Source organism: Thalassophryne amazonica, chromosome 2, assembly GCF_902500255.1.
Source record: "Thalassophryne amazonica chromosome 2, fThaAma1.1, whole genome shotgun sequence".
NCBI lineage: Eukaryota > Metazoa > Chordata > Actinopteri > Batrachoidiformes > Batrachoididae > Thalassophryne > Thalassophryne amazonica.
Genome location: NC_047104.1, coordinates 115,934,445 through 115,955,117, shown reverse-complemented (window position 1 = coordinate 115,955,117; position 20,673 = coordinate 115,934,445). Strand labels below are relative to the sequence as shown.

The 20,673-nt window shown below is 42.0% G+C and overlaps 1 protein-coding gene and 1 long non-coding RNA gene across 2 annotated transcripts in view; one reads left to right on the top strand and one right to left on the bottom strand.

Moving 5' to 3' along the window:
* Positions 1-20,673, top strand: part of lmo7b (LIM domain 7b) — a 130,542-nt gene that overhangs the window by 6,653 nt on the left and 103,216 nt on the right. The window lies entirely within an intron of this gene.
* On the bottom strand, positions 1,640-14,481 carry LOC117529641. Its single transcript, XR_004566058.1, has 3 exons — positions 14,470-14,481; positions 10,895-10,896; positions 1,640-1,814 (listed from the first exon to the last, which is right to left on the bottom strand). It is a non-coding gene; the product is annotated as an uncharacterized LOC117529641 (long non-coding RNA).

Below are 20,673 nucleotides of genomic sequence, written 5' to 3'. Positions count from 1 at the left end.
ATGTGAACTGGCAGGGAAACAAAACTAAGTTGGTGTGCTGGTAGGGAACAAAAGCTATATAAAATAAGTCCACCCACACATGACCCACTTTAGCTTTCTCCTGTGGTTTTCACCAAGTGTTTGGTGTTTACCAGACATAGTGCTGCCTGAGTGCACCAATAGAGATCTGTTCTGATTGTCAGTACAATCAGTCACTTAATTCACATCTTTCATCACAACAGATCATTGTTGCAGATATAGGATGTGTGCATTCCACACAGTTTTTGAATTAGAAGCATTCTGGAATTATGTAAATGGACTGCATTTATTTAGCAATTTTCCATCTGCATCAGAAGCTCAAAGCGCTTAACAATGATGCCTCACATTCACTGTCGAGCAATGTGCTCGCTACACACCGGGAGCGTAGGGGATTAAGGACCTTGCCCAAGGGCCCCTAGTGATTTTTCCGGTCTCACTGGGTTTTGAACTAAAGCCCAGCGCTTAACCACTAGACCAGGGGTATTCAACTCCAGTCTTTGAGGGCCGGTGTCCTGCAACTTCTAGATATGCCTTTGCTTCAACACACCTTAGTCAATTAATGAGGTCATTAGCTGAACTCTGGAGATCTTGACTGCATACTGAGGAGGTAATTCAACCATTTGATTAGGGACACATCTAAAAGTTGCAGGACACCAGCCCTCGAGGACTGGAGTTGAATACCCCTGCACTAGAACATCACCTCCCATATGTTTCTGTGCAAGACTCCTGAGCACTAAACTCTACTCCAGAAACAGATGTACTGCTCAGGAATGAGAATGTGCCGTGGTTCCTCTGACTTCCGACTTTTTCTGGATTTCTGTATCATTTCTGAGATCAGCATAAATCATTGAGAAAATTCGGGGGTGAGGGAGGTGCAACGGGACCATCCGTGTGAGTAACAGTGTCACTGGTTACTTTTTCTACAACGGCGAACGTTCAGCCAATCAGAATATCAGTAACATCGAAAGTCACTGACGGTATGTGGACACTTTGAATTTCTGTATGTTTTGGTCTGTCAAGCAGCTGCGTTAGTAACATGGGAAAAATTATCGAGAGAGAGGAAGAAATCAATAGTGTTTATAAAAAAAAAATAAAATTAAAGTGGACATGGACGAGACAAAGGCAAGACTCTGTATTTGTCTGCAAGGTTGAGCTCCCTGGTAAAGCCCTCTGTACAGTGTTCGGAGTTCAACAAAACCTTGGAAGAACACTGCAAGATAAAGAAACATGTCGCCAAAGTTGATATTAAACTGACTAATCTGCCCGGGTCCAGGGCACAAACCCACAGCAATCGAGCATCCAGTGCTCAGGTGCATAGCCAATAATTCTGTTCATGCAATTAATGTGTATACGATCACTGAAACTTGTGTGGTGCAGTTATTTATATTGTGCATGTACTGAAGTGAAATTTAGGGGCACAAAACCTTTGTATATTTTTGTATACGGATTTTCGTCAGTTTGTTTCGGTGTTCCGTTTTTCATCATATGAAACTGCTAACTTAAAAATATATATTATGGCTTTATTTTGACATGAAATGCTTTTTCTCAAAACATGACCCTGTGGAGAAAAACAAACAAGGTCTTCTGTGGCATATGACGGCAGCTGGCCTCGTTTTTGTTACATTACTGCCACCTGCTGCATCAGTCTGTTATAGCAGTACTAAATCCTCTCGGAGTCTAGTGTGTTTCAAGTATTTAAAAAGCCAACACTTCTCCTTCTCACTTGACCTCATGGCTAAAATACTTCAGACAGAAACTTCTTTCAGGCTTTACAATTAATTTCCCTCAGTTTTTAACTCATAGATAATACAGACAAAAAATATATATATTTTGCCTGCATGCTGAAATTGACCTGCATCAGTTTGACTTTTACCTGAGGCAAACCTATCGCCATCAGGTATTGCGAAGACCTGGATCTGTCCATCTGTACAGCTGAAGTCCAGTTCTATCACTGCCAGCCTTCAAATTCACAGGGATCTTTCTTGGGATACAGACTTTGGACAACTCAAGAAGCTTGAATCTTCGACTGGACTGGGTTGCTTGACTCGAGGGCGTCTTGCTTCAAATCGCAGGAGCTTCCTCAGCTAAAATTCTTGCTGTGGTGGTCTGACTTCTGTCTTGACTCTTGTAGAGAAGAATAAACAGAAGCCACAACAGCTGGACTTTTAAACCTAACCAGACTCCTCCTACAGAGAGGCAGACTGCTATAGGCTAGTGACTAAACAATAGCTCTAACTATTGTGCTCTAGTTAGCACCCTCCTAATGACAGGGCAGCTGTCCCTCCTAATGATGGGACGGACGACTCTCCTGATGACGTGAATGACTCATTACCATGAACAAAAGACTGAAACTGCTCTGACCTGAGTACCCCATTGTAAACAGAGGACAAAGCATGTCTCAGACCCCCTCCCCGGTTAAGGCTGGGTTTCAACTGTTTCACATAGAATGCCTCCTTGACCCCTCTTTCAAACCATTTCTTCTCTGGCTAAGATTTTAGCTTGTCCTCAAATGTGTGGTTAGTGTCTTTTAAGGTGGAGATGAACTGCAGACTGAGGTCCACTGACGCCCTCTCTGCGGTGCTGGTATAGCCTTTTGTGTAAAGGTTGCTTAGAATGCACTGCATTGTTGTGTTTGTAACTAGGGATCCTGTCCTTAGGGTGAACTAATTTCTGTCTCAAGGTGTTAACCGGTTTAAAGTAAACTGGGATTTTGTGCTGTCTGAAGATCCTCTAGTTTTTCCCCTACTCCTGCTAAATAAGGGAGAGACACTCCTCCTCTTGTCTCTGTTTTGTCTATCTGGTCTCTATTCTCTGGGACTGTTGCACTTTGTCCAGGGACTATCGTGGGTACCCACATAGTGTGAGGGCTTTCTGGACAAGTTGTTCTTTCCCCTTCCCTCTGCAGTTGTCACCCCGAGCTTGTGTTCAAGGGGGTGGTTTTAGCCAAAGAGCAGATATTGGTCAGTGCGAGTGGGTTTTCTGTAAACCCCTGTCTGGAGCTGCCTGTTCTCTCCAATCATAACATCACAGTCCAAGTCTAAATGGTTGTTTCTGGCATCTTCACGTGTAAACTTGATATTGGAGTCCACCGAGTTGATGTGTTCTGTAAAGTCCTCAACTTGCTGTTTGATTTTGACCCTTGTCATCAACATATCTGAACCAGTGACTAGGAGAGATGCCTGTGAAAGACATCAAGGCTGTCTTCTCCACTCGCTCCATGTACAGATTGGCCACAATGGGGGATACCGGAGACCCCATCGCACAACCATGGATCTGCCTGTAGTAATTCCCCCTAAACAGGAAATACGTGGCGTTGAGACACATCTCCAAGAGTTGGCAGATATGGTCTGGTGTGAGTTTGGTCCTTTTCAAGTTTTAAATATACACCCAGGGAAAATTGGGTAAAGAATATCTCCGACAGGGTTCTTACACAGACAGAAAAGGATGTGCTCGCTAAAGGACAAAATTTCTGTGACCCCAAAACATATACCGACAGTAGATTACATCACTGCAGTAGAGTCAGCCATTAAACATAACAGTTTGTCAGTCAGAAGCTGGGGACCTCCGACTAAGTCACAGCAGTGCTGAACAGCTAAGCCTCCTCTGTCCAACATCACAGGAGAAGAACGGAAAGCTCTGTCAGCACTGCAGAAGGACCAAAGCAGCATCATCATCATCTTGCCAGCAGATAAACGCAGATGCACGGTGGTCCTGAACACATCGGACTACGAGGCCAAAATCAACAACTTGCTCAGTGACTCCAATACATACGAACATCTGAAGAGAGACCCCCATGAGCCGCTATAAGAAAATATTAGCTACCTCCAAAACCTGGAGAAAGAGGGACTCATCGACAGGCAGGCAAACTACAGACTGTACCATGGGGATGCCACTCCATGCATCTGTGGACTGCCCAAAATCCACAAACGGGATGTGCCACTCAGGCCTATTGTATGTAGCACAGATTCCATCACGTACAATTTGGCCAAGGACCTGCAGCTGGAGACAGATGAAACTATATCATTTGATGTGACATCGCTGTTCACCTGCATCCCCACCGCTGAGGCTGTCTCAGCTGTGAGGACTGCTGGAGGATGTCTCTACTTGAAAGGACCAAAGTCACACCAGACCACATCTGCCAACTCTTGGAGATCTGTCCCAACACCATGTATTTCCTGTTTAGGGGGAATTACTACAGGCAGATCCATGGTTGTGCAATGGGGTCTCCGGTATCCCCCATTGTGGCCAATCTGTACATGGAGCGAGTGGAGAAGACAGCCTTGACGTCTTTCACGGGCATCCCTCCCAGTCACTGGTTCAGATACAGTAGTGTTCAGAATAATAGTGCTATGTGACTAAAGATTAATCCAGGTTTTGAGTATTTCTTATTGTCGCATGGGAAACAAGGTACCAGTAGATTCTCACAAATCCAACAAGACCAAGCATTCATGATATGCACACGCTTAAGGAAAAGGTAGAAAAGGGGGTGTTCACAATAATCGTAGCATCTGCTGTTGATGCTACAAACTCAAAACTATTATGTTCAAACTGCTTTTAGCAATCCTGTGACTCACTAAACTAGTATTTAGTTGTATACCCACAGTTTTTTATGATTTCTTCACATCTGCGAGGCATTAATTTTGTTGGTTTGGAACCAAGCTTTTGCTCGTTTACTAGTGTGTTTGGGGTCATTGTCTTGTTGAAACACCCATTTCAAGGGCATGTCCTCTTCAGCATAAGGCAGCATGACCTCTTCAAGTATTTTGACATATCCAAACTGATCCATGATACCTGGTATGCGATATATAGGCCCAACACCATAGTAGGAGAAACATGCCCATATTATGCTTGCACCACCATGCTTCACTGTGAACTGTGGCTTGAATTCAGAGTTTGGGGGTCATCTCACAAACTGTCTGCGGCCCTTGGATCCAAAAAGAACAATTTTACTCATCAGTCCACAAAATATTCCTCCATTTCTCTTTAGGTTAGTTGATGTGTTCTTTAGCAAATTGTAACCTCTTTTGCACGTCTTTTATTTAACAGAGGGACTTTGCGGGGGATTCTTGCAAATAAATTAGCTTTACACAGGCATCTTCTGTCACAGCACTTACAGGTAACTCCAGACTGTCTTTGATCATCCTGGAAATGATCAGTGGGTGAGCCTTTGCCATTCTGGTTATCCTTCTATCCATTTTGATTTTTTTTTTTTTTTTTTTTTTTTGCTCCATTTTAAAGCATTGGAGATCATTGTAGATGAACAGCCTATAATTTTTTGCACCTGCATATACGTTTCCCCTCTCCAATCAACTTTTTAATCAAACTATGCTGTTCTTCTGAACAATATCTTGAACATCCCATTTTCCTCAGGCTTTCAAAGAGAAAAGCATGTTCAACAGGTGCTGGGTTCATCCTTAAATAGGGGACACCTGGTTCACACCTGTCGTTACACAAAATTGACAAACTCACTGACTGAATGCCACACTACTATTATTGTGAACACCCCCCTTTCTACTTTTTTTTATACTAATAGCCCAATTTCATAGCCTTAAGAGTGTGCATATCATGAATGCTTGATCTTGTTGGATTTGTGAGAATCTACTGGTACCTTGTTTCCCATGTAACAATAAGAAATATACTCAAAACCTGGGTTAATCCTTTTTAGTCACATGGCACTATTCTGAACACTACTGTATGTCGATGACACATGGGTTAAAATCAAGCAACAGAAGGTTGAGGACTTTACAGAACACATCAACTCGGTGGACTCCAATATCAAGTTTACACGTGAGGATGCCAGAAACAACCATTTAGCCTTCTTGGACTGTGATGTTACAATTGGAAAGAACAGGCAGCTCCAGGGGTTTACAGAAAACCCACTCACACTGACCAATATCTGCTCTTTGGCTCAAACCACCCCCTTGAACACAAGCACGGGGTGATTAGGACTCTTCAACACAGAGCCCTACAGGTGCCCACAACTGCAGAGGGAAGGGCTAAAGAACAACTTGTCCGGAAAGCCCTCACAGTATGTGGGTACCCACGATGGTCCCTGGACAAAGTGCAACAGTCCCAGAGAACAAAGAGACCAGATAGACAGGAAACGGAGACAAGAAGAGTGTCTCTCCCTTATTTAGCAGGAGTAGGGGAAAAACTACAGAGGATCTTCAGACAGCACAAAATCCCAGTTTACTTTAAACCGGTTAACACCTTGAGTCAGAAATTAGTTCACCCTAAGGACAGGATCCCTAGTTACAGAGCAATGTAGTGTATTCTATCAGATGTCAGGAAAACTGTAACAAACACTACATAGGTGAGACTAAGCAACCTTTACACAAAAGGCTATACCAGCACCGCAGAGAGGGCGCCAGTGGATGTCAGTCTGCAGTTCATCTCCACCTTAAAGACACTAACCACATGTTTGAGGACAAAGTTAACATCTTAACGAGAGAAGAAATGGTTTGAGAGAGGGGTCAAGGAGGCATTCTATGTGAAACAGTTGATACCCAGCCTTAATCGGGGAGGGGGTCTGAGACACATTTTGTCCCCTGTTTACAATGGGGTACTCAGGTCAAAGCAGTTTCAGTATTTTGTTCATTGTAATGAGTCATTCACGTCATCAAGGGAGCCATCAGGAGAGGTGTCCATCCCATCATTAGGAGGGACAGCTGCCCTGTTATTAGGAGGGTGCTAACTAGACCACAATAGTTGCTAATTAGAGCTATTGTTTAGTCACTAGCCTATAGCAGTCTGCCTCTCGGTAGGAGGGGTCTGGTTAGGTTTAAAACTCCAGCTTTTGTGGCTTCTGTTTATTCTTCTCTACAAGAGTCAAGACAGAAGTCAGACTACCAGAGCAAGAATTTTAGCTGCGGAAGCTTCTGCGATTTGAAGCGAAACGTCCTCACGTCAAGCAACCCAGTCGAAGGGTCAAGCTTCTCTACTATGGAAAACACCTGGATAATCAATCAATCAACTTTTTTCTTATATAGCGCCAAATCACAACAAACAGTTGCCCCAAGGCGCTCAATAACTGAGCCTACACAGAAACAACTCAAGATGGCTAACCTTGACCTATTTTAATACATGATCTCTTGGACACTAGCACGTGAGTGTGGTGATGGTGCTTCTTGCTATAGCTAGGTGCTAATTTTGCTTTTTTTTTTTTTTTTTTTTTGGCTAGAAATAACCTTTCTCATTATGTAAAAGCTAGCAAGAAATAAACGCTGTTTGTTGTAATTTATCATTAAGCTGCTGCCATTTCAGCATGTTTGTGCATTTATTTTCTGTATAATTAATAGCTCAGTGTTTGTCGTAAGAGTCAAATGTATTACAAATTATGTATTTTTAATTATATATTAATAGCAACTAATAGTAATAACTAATAATACAATAACATGCTTTGGAGGGCGGTATGCATTTTCAGAGGCCCTACGTTCATGTCCAGTCGCCCAAAATGACAGATATTCGCCCTCGTCTAACTTGGGCAAATATGTCATTTTGGGCGACTGGACATGAACGTAGGGCCTCTGAAAATGCATACTGCATGACAACGCCATGTTATTTGCATTATCACTTACTGAGATATACAACACGTAACGCGTACATAAAAAGTTGGCACACTTTAACTTTTGTCGTGTCGGCTGCACGCTGCTCTCCAAATTCGGCAGTGCGTCCTCATCAAGCTGGCTGTTTAATTGGCTGCTGTTCATTGTCGTTCTGTCGATGAGAAAATCATCTGGAATATCCATATTGGGACCAACACATGCTTCTCGCCTTTTTATCTTTTCCTCTGCTTGTATTTACAAAATTTTCATGTAATTTAAGCCACTGCTGGTTTATCTTTTTCTAATCTGGATGGACGGCATGAACTGCACAATGCAAGTCTGTGGCCCACTACCTGTTCTTCAGCTCTAACCTTGAATACAGTTTATTAGGAAAACATAACTCAACACATGTAGGAAACTCAAACAGAAAAAGCCAGCATTTTAAAAACTAAAATCTAGTCTGTCATTGAAATACATAAGCTACATCCACGCACTTGGACTATTTTGCAGTATAGTAGCAAAAAATAATATACTGCAATCAGTAGGGTATCTGAATATTGAGTATGCAGTTGTTAAATGGTGCCCTGATTTACTACCTCTGTAGTGTGTACATGGACTACCCTATAGGGATGCACCGATCCCCCCCCCTTTTTTTTCCCACTTCCATTCACGAATTTGGATATATACCGATACGATTCTGATACCATAGCTCTGTTTGCTGTATATTTTTATATCCTGTTATACAGTCATGATGAAGTGGTGTAGAGGAGAATTTTATTAGACCTGAAAGTTTAGCTACAGTTTGCTACAATGCAAGTCTAAGATTCAAGCCTAAATTTGATGTTTTGGTGCAAGAATTAAGTATTTCTATTTATTTCTTGGTGGGTTCTTGTGGTATTTTGGAAATGTACTTTTTTTTTTCCCCTCTCGACGTGGCGCTCAAGTCTTTGTAAAATCCAAACGTTTTTCCATGTGGCACTCCAGGACCAGTAAGTCTTCTGAACCAGCCAATGTGCTTACATATTTTAAAAATGGTTGGTTCTTGATGTCTCATCCAGACTTGAATGTTAAATGGGCAAATTTGAAAATGAAATGGTTCTGGATGCAGTAAGAATTCTTGAAAGGGGTCATTATGAGAAATCAACATTTTTACATTTTTCACGTGATATTTTCTGTCTGTCGTGCTCAACCAGTTGATCGCGATCTGTAACAGGCTGATGCAGAAGGTGGCAACAATGCACCTCTAAAGATGCCAGCTGCCATAGAGAAAGAGCGCTTCTATGGCTGAGAAGAATAAAACAAATATTTTTATTCTCAGTCGGAGGATTTTTTTTTTCTCCATTTATTCGAATGGCAAATCCATCTGCCTTATCTGCAATGTAAATGTGGCTTTACTGAAGAAAGGGACTTTCAAGACTATTCACAAGAGCTACAATGCTAAATGCATGCCAGAAAAGTCCAGAAATTTGAAAGTCAGCTAGTAGCACAACGAACCATAAATATAGAAGATGTGATGAATGTGGCAAACAAGATTGCATGTTCTGTTCGGGCCAGGAGTCTAAGTACGCTTTTTTTTTCCCCTCTTGTGCACAGCTGGAGGAGGCACATCTGCTGCACACACATTAGGTGTGCTTATTCTTTACACCATGCACACTCACTTCAATAATGCATTATTGTTAAAACTTTCTTTGTGCCAGAAATTTATTATATTGGTGCACAATAAATTGTGGCCATGCTGTGGCGTTCAGTATGGCTTGGTATATCTCGATACTGTCAAATTTAAAAGGTCTCTGCTCAAAAAACGTTGGGCACACCTGTTTTATGTTGATCTCCAAACCACAATTCTGAGTGTTTAGTCTCCTGATTTACAACCCCAATTCCATTGAAGTTGGGACATTGTGCAAAATGCAAATAAAAACAATACAATGACTTGAAAATCCTCTTCAACCTATATTCATTTGAGTACACTACAAAGACAAGATATTTAATGTTCAAACTGATAGGTTTTTGTTTTTTTGTGCAAATATTTGCTCATTTTGAAATGGATACCTGCAACACATTTAAAAAATGTTGGGATGGAGCAACAAAAGACTGGGAAAGTTGAATGCTCAAAGAACACCTAACTGGAAACAGGTGTCATGATTGTGTATAAAAGGAGCATCCACAAAATGCTCAGCCATTCACAAGCAAAGATGGGGGTCACCACTTTGTGAACAACTGCATGGAATAGCCCAACAGTCCAAGAACAGTGTTTCTCAGCGTTCAATTGCAAGGAATTTAGGGATTCCATTATCTACAGTCCATAATATAATCAGAAGATTCAGAAAATCTGGAGAACTACACATAAGCAGCAAGGCCAAAAACCAACATTGAATGCCCGTGACCTTTGATCCCTCAGGCGGCACTGCATTAAAAACCATGATCATTATGTAAAGGATCTTACCGCATGGGATCAGGAACACTTCAGAAAACCATTGTCACTTAACACATTTCGTCACTTCATCTACAAATACAAATTAAAACTCTATCATTCAAAGTGAAAGCCATACATCAACAACATCCAGAAACACCGCCACCTTCTCTGGACACGAGGTCATTTGAAATGGACAGAGGCAAAGTGGAAAAGTGTGCTGTGGTCTGAGTCCACGTTTCAAATTGTTTTTGGAAATCATGGATGTCATGTCCTCCAGACAAGAGGAAAAAGACAATCCAGATTTTACCAGCGCAAAGTTCAGAAGCCAGCATCTGTGATGGTATGGGGTGTGTTTAGTGCCCGTGACACAGGCAGATCCTCTAATTTTACCCCAGATATCAAACTGCTGTGCCCCCCCCCAAAAAAAACACACACTCTTCCTCATAGCCCAGGATTACAGTTACAGGGTGGTGTGTGTGGGGGGGGGTCTCATTCTTTAAATGCTTCAAAACATGGTTGCCCCAACATGACTCTTTGAGGTTACCTGCATTCCATGTTTTGTTTTTCAAACTCTTCCTATTTCACTAAACTGTGTTCATTCAGTCAATCAGTAACTAGAATGTACCACAGCTAAATTATCACATGAGTAGTTCTAGTAGACATGAATCTGTATAGGGTGGGGTGCATTCCAGGAGCGCATTGGACACACTTAACTTTCATAGGTTTCGTACCAGATATTGCCCCCCCAACAGTTCAGTGTATCTAAATTTGGGCAAAACTTTAGTTTTATTAAACTTTTTTTTTAAGTGGTTGCCAGAAACGGTGTCTTGAGTAAGCCTTGATTACCTCCATCTTTAAAATGGGTTGATGTAGTATGGTTGTGTTCTGAGTACAATTTCTGGCACATTGAACATGAAACTCCTTGATCTTAACCATTGAACTGAACTTGTGGAATTTAAGGGCCAAGTGTTGACAAAAGTGCTCATTAATGTCAGTTCTAACTGGACCGTGAGATTGATGCCCAGCTATGTTTTGGCAGTCAGCCTGTGCCAGTTTTACCCATCTGATTGTTGAATGGATGAGCCATGATGAAATGTGTTGGCAGGGTGCAGTCATGGGAATGTTAAATGGTGTCACGATCACAGTAATAAATATCATTGGATTGAACACCAAAATGACATGCGACAGAATGCAAGACTATAATTCTCAAAGCATCCAGGTGTTGTAAAAATGTTGTTTACCATTGCTGAAGGTGAAGCAGGGGGGTATTCACAAAGTAGGCTTGATCACTTACCCACAGGTCAGTGTGGTAAGAGAAACTATCTCCCCCCCCCCCCCCCCCCCCCCCCCCCCCCCCCCCCCCCCCCCCCCCCCCCCCCCCCCCCCCCCCCCCCCCCCCCCCCAGTTGCAAAAGCTACAGACTAGATTAATAACTGAGAACATATACTGAGCATAACCTACCCTGTAGCAGGCTATGTTCAGAGTATTTAACATCAAGCTAACCAAGGCTGGTGCTTTGCCAGTGCTACACAATACATAGCCCTCTGATGTGGTCTCTTCATCTTAATGGTATTAAAGTTAGAGTTGGTAGTCCTGGAGAGCTAGGAAGATTTGAAAGTAGCACCTCCTCTAGGTTCCACCCCCTACCCCGTCAATGCTCCGCCCAAAGCCACGCCCCCACAAACTTGAACGTGCATCTGACTGTGGGACTCAGTGGGGCAGAGGAGCGGCTGGACTGAAAGGTGAAGGACGCGCAGGAGTGTGCACGAGGCCTAAAAAACAAACATGCTGGTGTGCCGTGGTGGCTGCTCTAGCACTGTATTACTTCACTAAGCCATATATATTAATTTATAACACAAAACTGCCAAAAGGTGCTAGTCTGGATAATTTTATAGGTTAACACGAGCAATCAGATTTCTCACATCCGCCAATCCGGACCTAGATCACCTCCAAAACTTGGAGTCTTCCATGGCCTAATATCTCTGTGATGCAAATTTGGTGAGAATTTGTGAAGGAGTTTTGACGTAATCCTTCAAAGCCTATATAAAGTGAAACTTAATCTGAATCATCTCCAAAATTTAATGTATTCCTCCTTGGCCTAATATGTATGTGTGTTGAAATTTAGTCTGTGCAGTAGTTTTGACGTAATCCCTCAAAGCCTATATAAAGTGAAACTTGATCCTGATCTGGATCACCTCCAAAATTTAATCTTCCATGCCCTAATATCTCTGTGGTGAAAATTGTCACCCGTGCAGTAGTTTTGACGTAATCCTGCTTACAGATGCAGACTAATAAACGCAGACGATTTTATGTCCTTGGCGGACATAACAGAACCTTAAAATCAGACCTCCCAGAGACAGATAGGAAGCCAAAATTGGTGCAGTGTGGTCAGATTTTCTAGTAGCAGCATTTTGAACCAGTTGGAGACCCCTAATGCTGGACTGCAGTAAACAGAGAATACACCATTGCAGTAGTTCAGAAGAGACAAATGCATGGTTCAAGGTCTCCATCAGCTGTAGACAGGATGGTAAATGGACTGTATGTATATAGCACTTTTCCAGCTGCATCAGACACTCAAATAATGGCTCACATTCACCCCAATGTGAGGGTGCTGCCATACAAGGCACTCACTACACACTGGGAGCAATAGTGGATTAAAGACCTTGCCCAAGGGTCCTTAGTGATATTTCTGGTCAGGCTGGGATTTGAACTGAAGATCTTCTGGTCTCAAGCCCAATGCCATCACCACCCACCACCTGTCCAAGTATGGGACAAATCGCTATGCTACAAAGGTGGAAGAAAGCAGATCTTGTGATTTCTCTGAATAGGTCAGAAGACAATGTGGGATCAGAAATTCTCAAGGTTTCTCACTTTGTCAGTGTGATGTGCGTGAGGTCCCGCTGCACCAAGGACATTATTTTAGTGTTTAAGTGCAAGACATCCAGCTTTTCACTGAGGCAAAGCAGTCCTATAAAGTCTTGATGTGAAGGAAGTTATCAGGCAGCCAGCTCAAAGAAGAGTCCTAGTGAATCTGAACTTCCGTTGACGATGGAGGCCACTGTGCTCATTGAGACCTTCGAAGCAGCAGAAACATTTCTGTACCCTTCTTCAGATTTTGCCTTGACAATCCTGTCTACAGACTATTCTTTTGACTTCATGTTTGGTTTGTGCTCTGACATGCACTGTCAACTATAGCACCTTGTATGTAGACATGTGTGCCTTTCCAAATCATGTCCAGTCAACAGAATTTACCCCCAACACTATGCATCTGAGCTCAGTTTTGAGCCTCATGACAAAGACTGGGAATACTTTATGTACATGTGATTGCTTAGATTTCTTTTTAATTTCCCTCCCCAACAAAGTTGGAGGTTAAGATTTCGACCCGTTTTTTGTGAACAGCCGGGAGCCCACAATTTTTCATGTAGGTGAGAAGTTTTTAACTGAATATTCATATCCTGATGGGCAAGAACTGATTAATTTTCAAGACCACAGGTCAGTCAGGATAAATCTTGGAAAATTGGAAAAAACCCTATCTTTAACATTGAACGAATTTTCAAACATTCATAACTCTATCAGAAAGATGAAATTTCTTTAATCTTTGAGAAATTGACAGCATTATGTAGGATGATATCCTTTGACTGACAGTCTGATCCGGTGTCGCCGACCGAACGGTCCCCCCCTAAAAATTGGTTCACCCTGCCTTCACTGTACTTTATTTCATTTGTACAGCGTCAGATCACAAAATTACCTCAAAGCGCTTCACACAATTAAGGTGTAACCTTACCAAGCACACAGGCGACATTGGTAAGGGAAAAACTCCCTCTGATTTGCAGAAGAAACCTCAAGCAGACCAGACTCAAAAGGGTGACTCTGTTTGGGCCATGCTAGCGACACAATTGACACAACAAATATATAGGAAATCTTGCCGGTGCACTGGACGGGAGGGTTGCAGAAACAGACGCCACACAACTTTGGATGGAGCCGCACCTGAAACAGAGAGAAAAACAGAATCAGGCATTGGAAAGACAACAAATACAATATAATTTGTCAGCATTAAACAAGAAAAACAGAAGAAATACTAAGGTGATTGCCGGCCGCTAAACCCAAGCTTCATTAAAAGACCCAGACTTTATAAAGTTGATGCTGCGGCCCGCTCCGTTTCCTAATAAAATGAATTTAAAAGGGTAAAAAGCATAGTAACATACTATGCTAGCCATATGAAAGGGAAAATAAGTGCGTCTTAAGTCAGGACTTGAAAGTCTTTCCAGAATCTGTTATTGATGCAGGGAGATCATTCCACAGAACAGGGGCACGATAAGAGAAAGCTCTGACCCGCAGATGAGTAGGATGGTGCCATTCTGTAAACAGTTTTATACAACCCCTGGCAAAAATTATGGAATCACCGGCCTCGGAGGATGTTCATTCAGTTGTTTAATTTTGTAGAAAAAAAACAGATCACAGACATGACACAAAACTGTCATTTCAAATGGCAACTTTCTGGCTTTAAGAAACACTATAAGAAATCAAGAAAAAAAGATTGTGGCAGTCAGTAACGGTTACTTTTTTAGACCAAGCAGAGGAAAAAAATATGGAATCACTCAATTCTGAGGAAAAAATTATGGAATCGCCCTGTAAATTTTCATCCCCAAAACTAACACCTGCATCATATCAGATCTGCTCGTTAGTCTGCATCTAAAAAGGAGTGAACACACCTTGGAGAGCTGTTGCACCAAGTGGACTGACATGAATCATGGCTCCAACACGAGAGATGTCAATTGAAACAAAGGAGAGGATTATCAAACTCTTAAAAGAGAGTAAATCATCACGCAATGTTGCAAAAGATGTTGGTTGTTCAGTCAGCTGTGTCTAAACTCTGGACCAAATACAAACATGGTGCCTTTCCAATGAGATTTATAAAGATGACTGCCTGAAGAGAACATGTAAATTTCCACAGTCATTGATGATATGGGGCTGCATGTCAGGTAAAGGCACTGGGGAGATGGCTGTCATTACATTATCAATAAATGCACAAGTTTATGTTGATATTTTGGACAATTGAAAGGATGTTTGGGGATGATGAAATCATTTTTCAAGATGATGATGCATCTTGCCATAGAGCAAAAACTGCAAAAACATTCCTTGCAAAAAGACACATAGGGTCAATGTCATGGCATAGGGTCAGTGTCAGTGAGCACATCTGATTTGATGCAGGTGTTAATTTGGGGGATGAAAATTTACAGGGTGATTCCATAATTTTTTCCTCTGCTTGGTCTAAAAAAGTAACCGTTACTGACTGCCACAATCTTTTTTTTTTTTATTTCTTATAGTGTTTCTTAAAGCCAGAAAGTTGCCATTTGAAATGACTTTAGTTTTGTCATCTCTGTGATCTGCTTTTTTTTCTACAAAATTAAACAACTGAATGAACATCCTCCGAGGCCGGTGATTCCATAATTTTTGCCAGGGGTTGTAGATGAGTAGCGGAACCAAAAATTCTGATCTCACAGGGACAGGAAGCCATTGAAGGGATGTCACAATCGGTGTAATGTGGTCAGACCTTCTGCTTCATGTCAAAACTCTGGCAGCAGCATTTTGAACCAATTAGAGAGCCCTAATGCTGGACTACAGTAAACCAGAAAATGAAGCATTGCAGTAGGCCAATCTCGAAGAGAAAACACATGAATTAGGGTCTCAGCATCACCCATAGACAGGATGGGATCAAGCTTCGCTATATTTCGCAGGTAGAAGAAAGCAGTCCTCATATCTCTAATGTGGAGGTCAAAGTCCAATGTAGGATCAAAAATTACCCCCAGGTTCCTCACTTTCAGTGTGATGCATGTCACACGAGCCTTGGCTAAGCGTTAGCTGGTCAAATTGATGCAGATGTCCCACTGGACCAAGAACCATCATTTCAGTCTTATCAGAGTTTAAAAGTAGGAAAGCTTTTCACTGATGCAAGGCAATCTTCCAAGGATTTTGTGGATGAGATTACCAGCAGTTATAAGCATGTATAAATGAGTATCATCAGCATAGCAGTGAAAGGTAATCCCAAAACACTGTAATATGTGCCCAAGGGGTGCTATATAAAGGGAGTAAAGCAGGGGGCCTAAGACGGACCCCTGTGGAATCCCAAATTTCATGTCACTAAGGTTGAAGGTAGTGTTGTTGTACAAAACACAGTGAGAACTGGTCAGGTATGATGTCAACCATGCAAGGGCACTCCCAGTAATCCAAAAATGATAAAATGATTCTCCAGCCTATCGAGTACAATATGTTGATCCACAGTATGACACACAGCGCTAAGATCTAATGGCACCAGAACCGTAGTCGTGTCCGAATCCATTGCAAGTAGATCATTCACCGCTTTAGTGAGCTATCTCTCTGGAATGATATTTTCTAAAAGCAGACTGCAGTAGCACAAAAAAGATTCTCATCATTTGGCACCACAACAGCACATCTGAGACTGTCCACCCAAAACGATCAAAGGGAATAATGTGATTATTAACCATCTGATGACAAGGTAAAACCTCTTAAATCATTCTAAAGTCAATTTTACCAGAAACGAGGCGATAATCTGTCGTTTCTCACGCTCTGAAATGACGTAGGCTCTGCAGCACGTCATGGATGGCACGTATGGATGGAGGAGTTTTATGCCTGTTCATCTATCTTCCAGTTATTAGTCAGAAAACAAGTGGTAAAAAAAACATTTAATCATTACAATTAAAGAAATAATAAATGGACTGCATTTATATGGCCCTTTTCCATCTGCATCAGACGCTCAAAGCGCTTTCCAGTAATGCCATACAAGGTACTCACTACACACCAGGAGCAACTAGGGGATTAAGGACCTTGCCTGAGGGCCCTTTAGTTTTTTTTTTTTTTTTTTTTTTTTTTTTTTTTTTTTTTTTTTTTTTTTTGTCAGGCTGGGATTTGAACTGAGGATCCTCTGGTCTCAAGCCCAACACTTAACCACTAGACCATCACCTCCCTTTACAATTACTCCCATACTGCAAAATTTAAGGTCAAAAAGTTACTTAGTGCCACTTTAAGTGGTTCAGCACACTTGATTTTGCTTTGTCCTCTACATGGTTAATAGATAACCAAATTATTTAAATTGTTACTCTACCATATTTACCTCCCATTCTACTCAGGAATGTCCATGCAAATTATCTTAATTTTGTGAAGTGTGTGTATATATATATGTATGTGTGTGTGTGTGTCTCCAAGTCACTATGGCAGCAGGTCATCACACACATGCCTATCCTCAGCAAAGTCCTCTAACTCTTCTGGGGGATCCCGAGGCATTCCCAAGCCATCGGAGGAATACAGTCCCTCCCGCGTGTCCTGGGTCCTTGTTGGATGTGCCTGGAAGACCACCCTAGCGAGACAAACGGGGGGCATTCACCACATACCTGGACCACATCAGCTGACTCGTTTTGATACTTAAATGATGCTCAGTCCCTCCTGGATATTTGAACTTCGCACCTTTCATGTAAGCTCATATACCTACCAGAGAAGTCTCATTTCTATCACCTTTATCCCCGACCTTATTTCGGTCACTACCACTATTACTTTGGGAAGAAAATAGAAGACATCAGGTTAAACATATCCCGGCATGCCTTAACCCAGCCACTACACCCTGCTATTGAGGTGGGCGCCACTACTGAGGTATTACCTAGATTTACAGAATTTGATAGTATCTCACTAGGCATACTGACAAAACTCGTAATGTCAACAAAAAGCACAACCTGTTTATTTGATCCTATACCAACAAAACTGTTGAAGGACCTGTGGCCCACTCTTGGGCTGACTGTGCTGGAAATTATTAATCTTTAAGTTCTGGATCTATTCCTAAATGTTTCAAATCTGCAGTGATTAAATGATTACTTAAGAAACCTAATCTTGATCCTAGTGTATTGACAAACTATCAGCTGATATCAAACCTATCATTTTTCTCTAAAATTCTGGAAAAAGTGGTGTCATGGCAGCTCGTAGACTATTTTACTGAGAATAATCTCTGAGTCACTGCAGTCTGCTTTTAGAAAACATCATTCCATAGAGACGGCTCTCACTAAAGTGGTGAATGATCTTCTGCTTACAGTGGATTCGGACACCACTACAGTTCTGTTGCTGTTAGATCTCAGTGCTGCGTTTGATACAGTGGATCATCATATTCTACTTGATAGGCTGGAAAAGTCATTTTGGGATTACTGGAAGTGCCCTTGCATGGCTGACGTCATACTTGACCAGTCGTTCTCATTGTGTTTTGTACAGTAACACTACTTCTAACCTTAGTGACATGAAATTTGGGGTTCCACAGGGGTCTGTCTTAGGCCCCCTACTTTTCTCCCTTTATATAGCACCCCTTGGGCACATTGTGGCGTTTTAGGATTACCTTTTACTGCTATGCAGATGATACTCAGTTATACATGCCGATAACTGCTGGTAATCTCGTTCACATAAAATCCTTAGAAGATTGCCTTGCAGCAGTGAGAAGTTGGATGTCTATAAACTTCCTACTTTTAAACTCTGAGACTGAAATGATGGTTCTTGGTCCAGTGAGACATCGGCATCAATTTGACCAGTTAACGCTCAGCCTCGGCTCGTGTGTCATACATCACACTGACAAAGTGAGGAACCTTGGGGTAATTTTTGATCCTTTGTTGTTCTTTGGTCTCCACATTAGAAAGATTACTAGGACTGCTTTCTTCCACCTGCGAAATATAGTGAAGATTTGTCCCATCCTGTCTATGGCTGATGCTGAGACCCTGATCCACGCATTTATCTCTTCTAGATTGGACTACTGCAATGTTCTATTTTCTGGTTTACCACAGTCTAGCATTAGGGGTCTCCAATTGGTTCAAAATGCTGCAGCCAGACTTGACAAGAAGCAGAAAGTTTGACCACATTACACCCATTTTGGCATCCCTTCACTGGCTTCCTGTCCCAGTGAGATCAGATTTTAAGGTTCTGCTACTCACCTATAAAATTATTCATGGACTGGCACCTCCCTACCTAGCTGACCTAATTAAACCTTACGTACTGGCCCGGGCTTTACGTTCTCAGGGTGCAGGACTACTGTGTCCCTAAGGTGAATAAGAAGTCTGCGGGTCACAGAGCTTTCTCTTATCATGCCCCTGTTCTGTGGAATGATCTCCCTGCGTCAATAAAAGTTAGCTTCTGTGAAGATTTTCAAGTCCAGATGTAAGACCAACTAATTTTCCCTTTCATATGGCTAGCATACTGGTACAATTTTTTTATGCTTGTTACTCTTTTAATTCATTTATTAGTAACTGGAGCAGGCTGCAGCCTCAACTTTACCTAAATTCTGGGTCTTTTAGTGAAGTTTAGGGCTAGTGGCCGGCGATCACTAACATTTCTCTGTTTTTCTTGTTTAATGCTGGAAAATTATACATTTTTTTTCTTTGATGCCTGATTCTGTTTAAGGTGCAGCTCCATCCAGAGATGGGAGTTGTATTCGTGTTGGCGATCCTCCTGTCCTGTGAGCCAATAGCATTTCTTGTATATTCATCCGTGAATTGTTCTGTAATTTGTTTGTAGCATAGCCTAAGCAGAGGGTCACCCCTTTTGAGTCTAGTCTGCTTTAGGTTTCTTCCTCAGAGGGAGTTTTTCCTTACCACTGTTGCTTTGGGGGTTGGTAAGGTTAGACCTTACCTGTGTGAAGTGCTTTGAGGCAACTCTGTTGTGATTTGGCACTATATAAATGATTAAAAAATAAAACTACCCAAAGCTTATGACCATAGTTTAGGATAGGAGCATAAATAGTCTTGCCTTTTGGCTCAGCTCCTTCACTGACTGTCCAGTACAGCATCTGTAAAATTTCAGATGCTGCCCCAATCATTCTATTGATCTCATGCTCCAGCTTGCCCCCACTTGTGAACAAGACACCAAGATACTTGCACTCCTCGACTTGGGGCAGTAACTCCCCTGACCAGAGGGGACAACTCGCCCTTTCCTCACAGAGGGCCATAGCCTCAGATTTGGAGGTGCTGATTCTTGTCCCATTTGTTTTTCACTGTGCCTCAAACCTGCCTAGTGTGCATCTGAGGTCAATCTGTAGCCAGTGGAACCAGGCCAAATGTCACATAAGTAATGTGTTACTGTAACAACCCCTCTCTCTAACCTACTATAACACAGATCCAGAAAAAAATTTCAAATGAAACACTTCAGTTGCTGGACTGAATAATTGAACATTCAGACAGTTTTAGATCATTTCATTGATAATTGTTTTTTTTTTCAAGTGGTTCTTTTTCTTCCAACTCTCCCTCAGAAATGAAGCAATCCCTTCCCATTATAACTCATGGTTTTGATGCTCAGTTATCTACATAGGTTTGCTGTGAACACATACAACTCTTTCAACCATTATGGATTTGGTGGTGCAAATTCATAAAATGTTAGGGAACTGGCAGTGTGAGGTCTTGTTTTTACTCAGAGCTCAGGTTTTATGGCGGGCTGGGTTGATCAGACTTTGTGGATTCACCTGCAGATCTAGGACCGGCATGACTCGTGCCTATATCAGTGGTGTCTGTGTACACGTGACTTGACTTACTTTCTGTAGATGCACTAGGGCACCACAGTCTCATTTGAGCCCTGCATAATATCGCAGGATTTGACCACTTATGGGAACTTCCGCATATATCTATATCTATCTAGCTATCTAGCTAGCTATCTAGCTAGCTA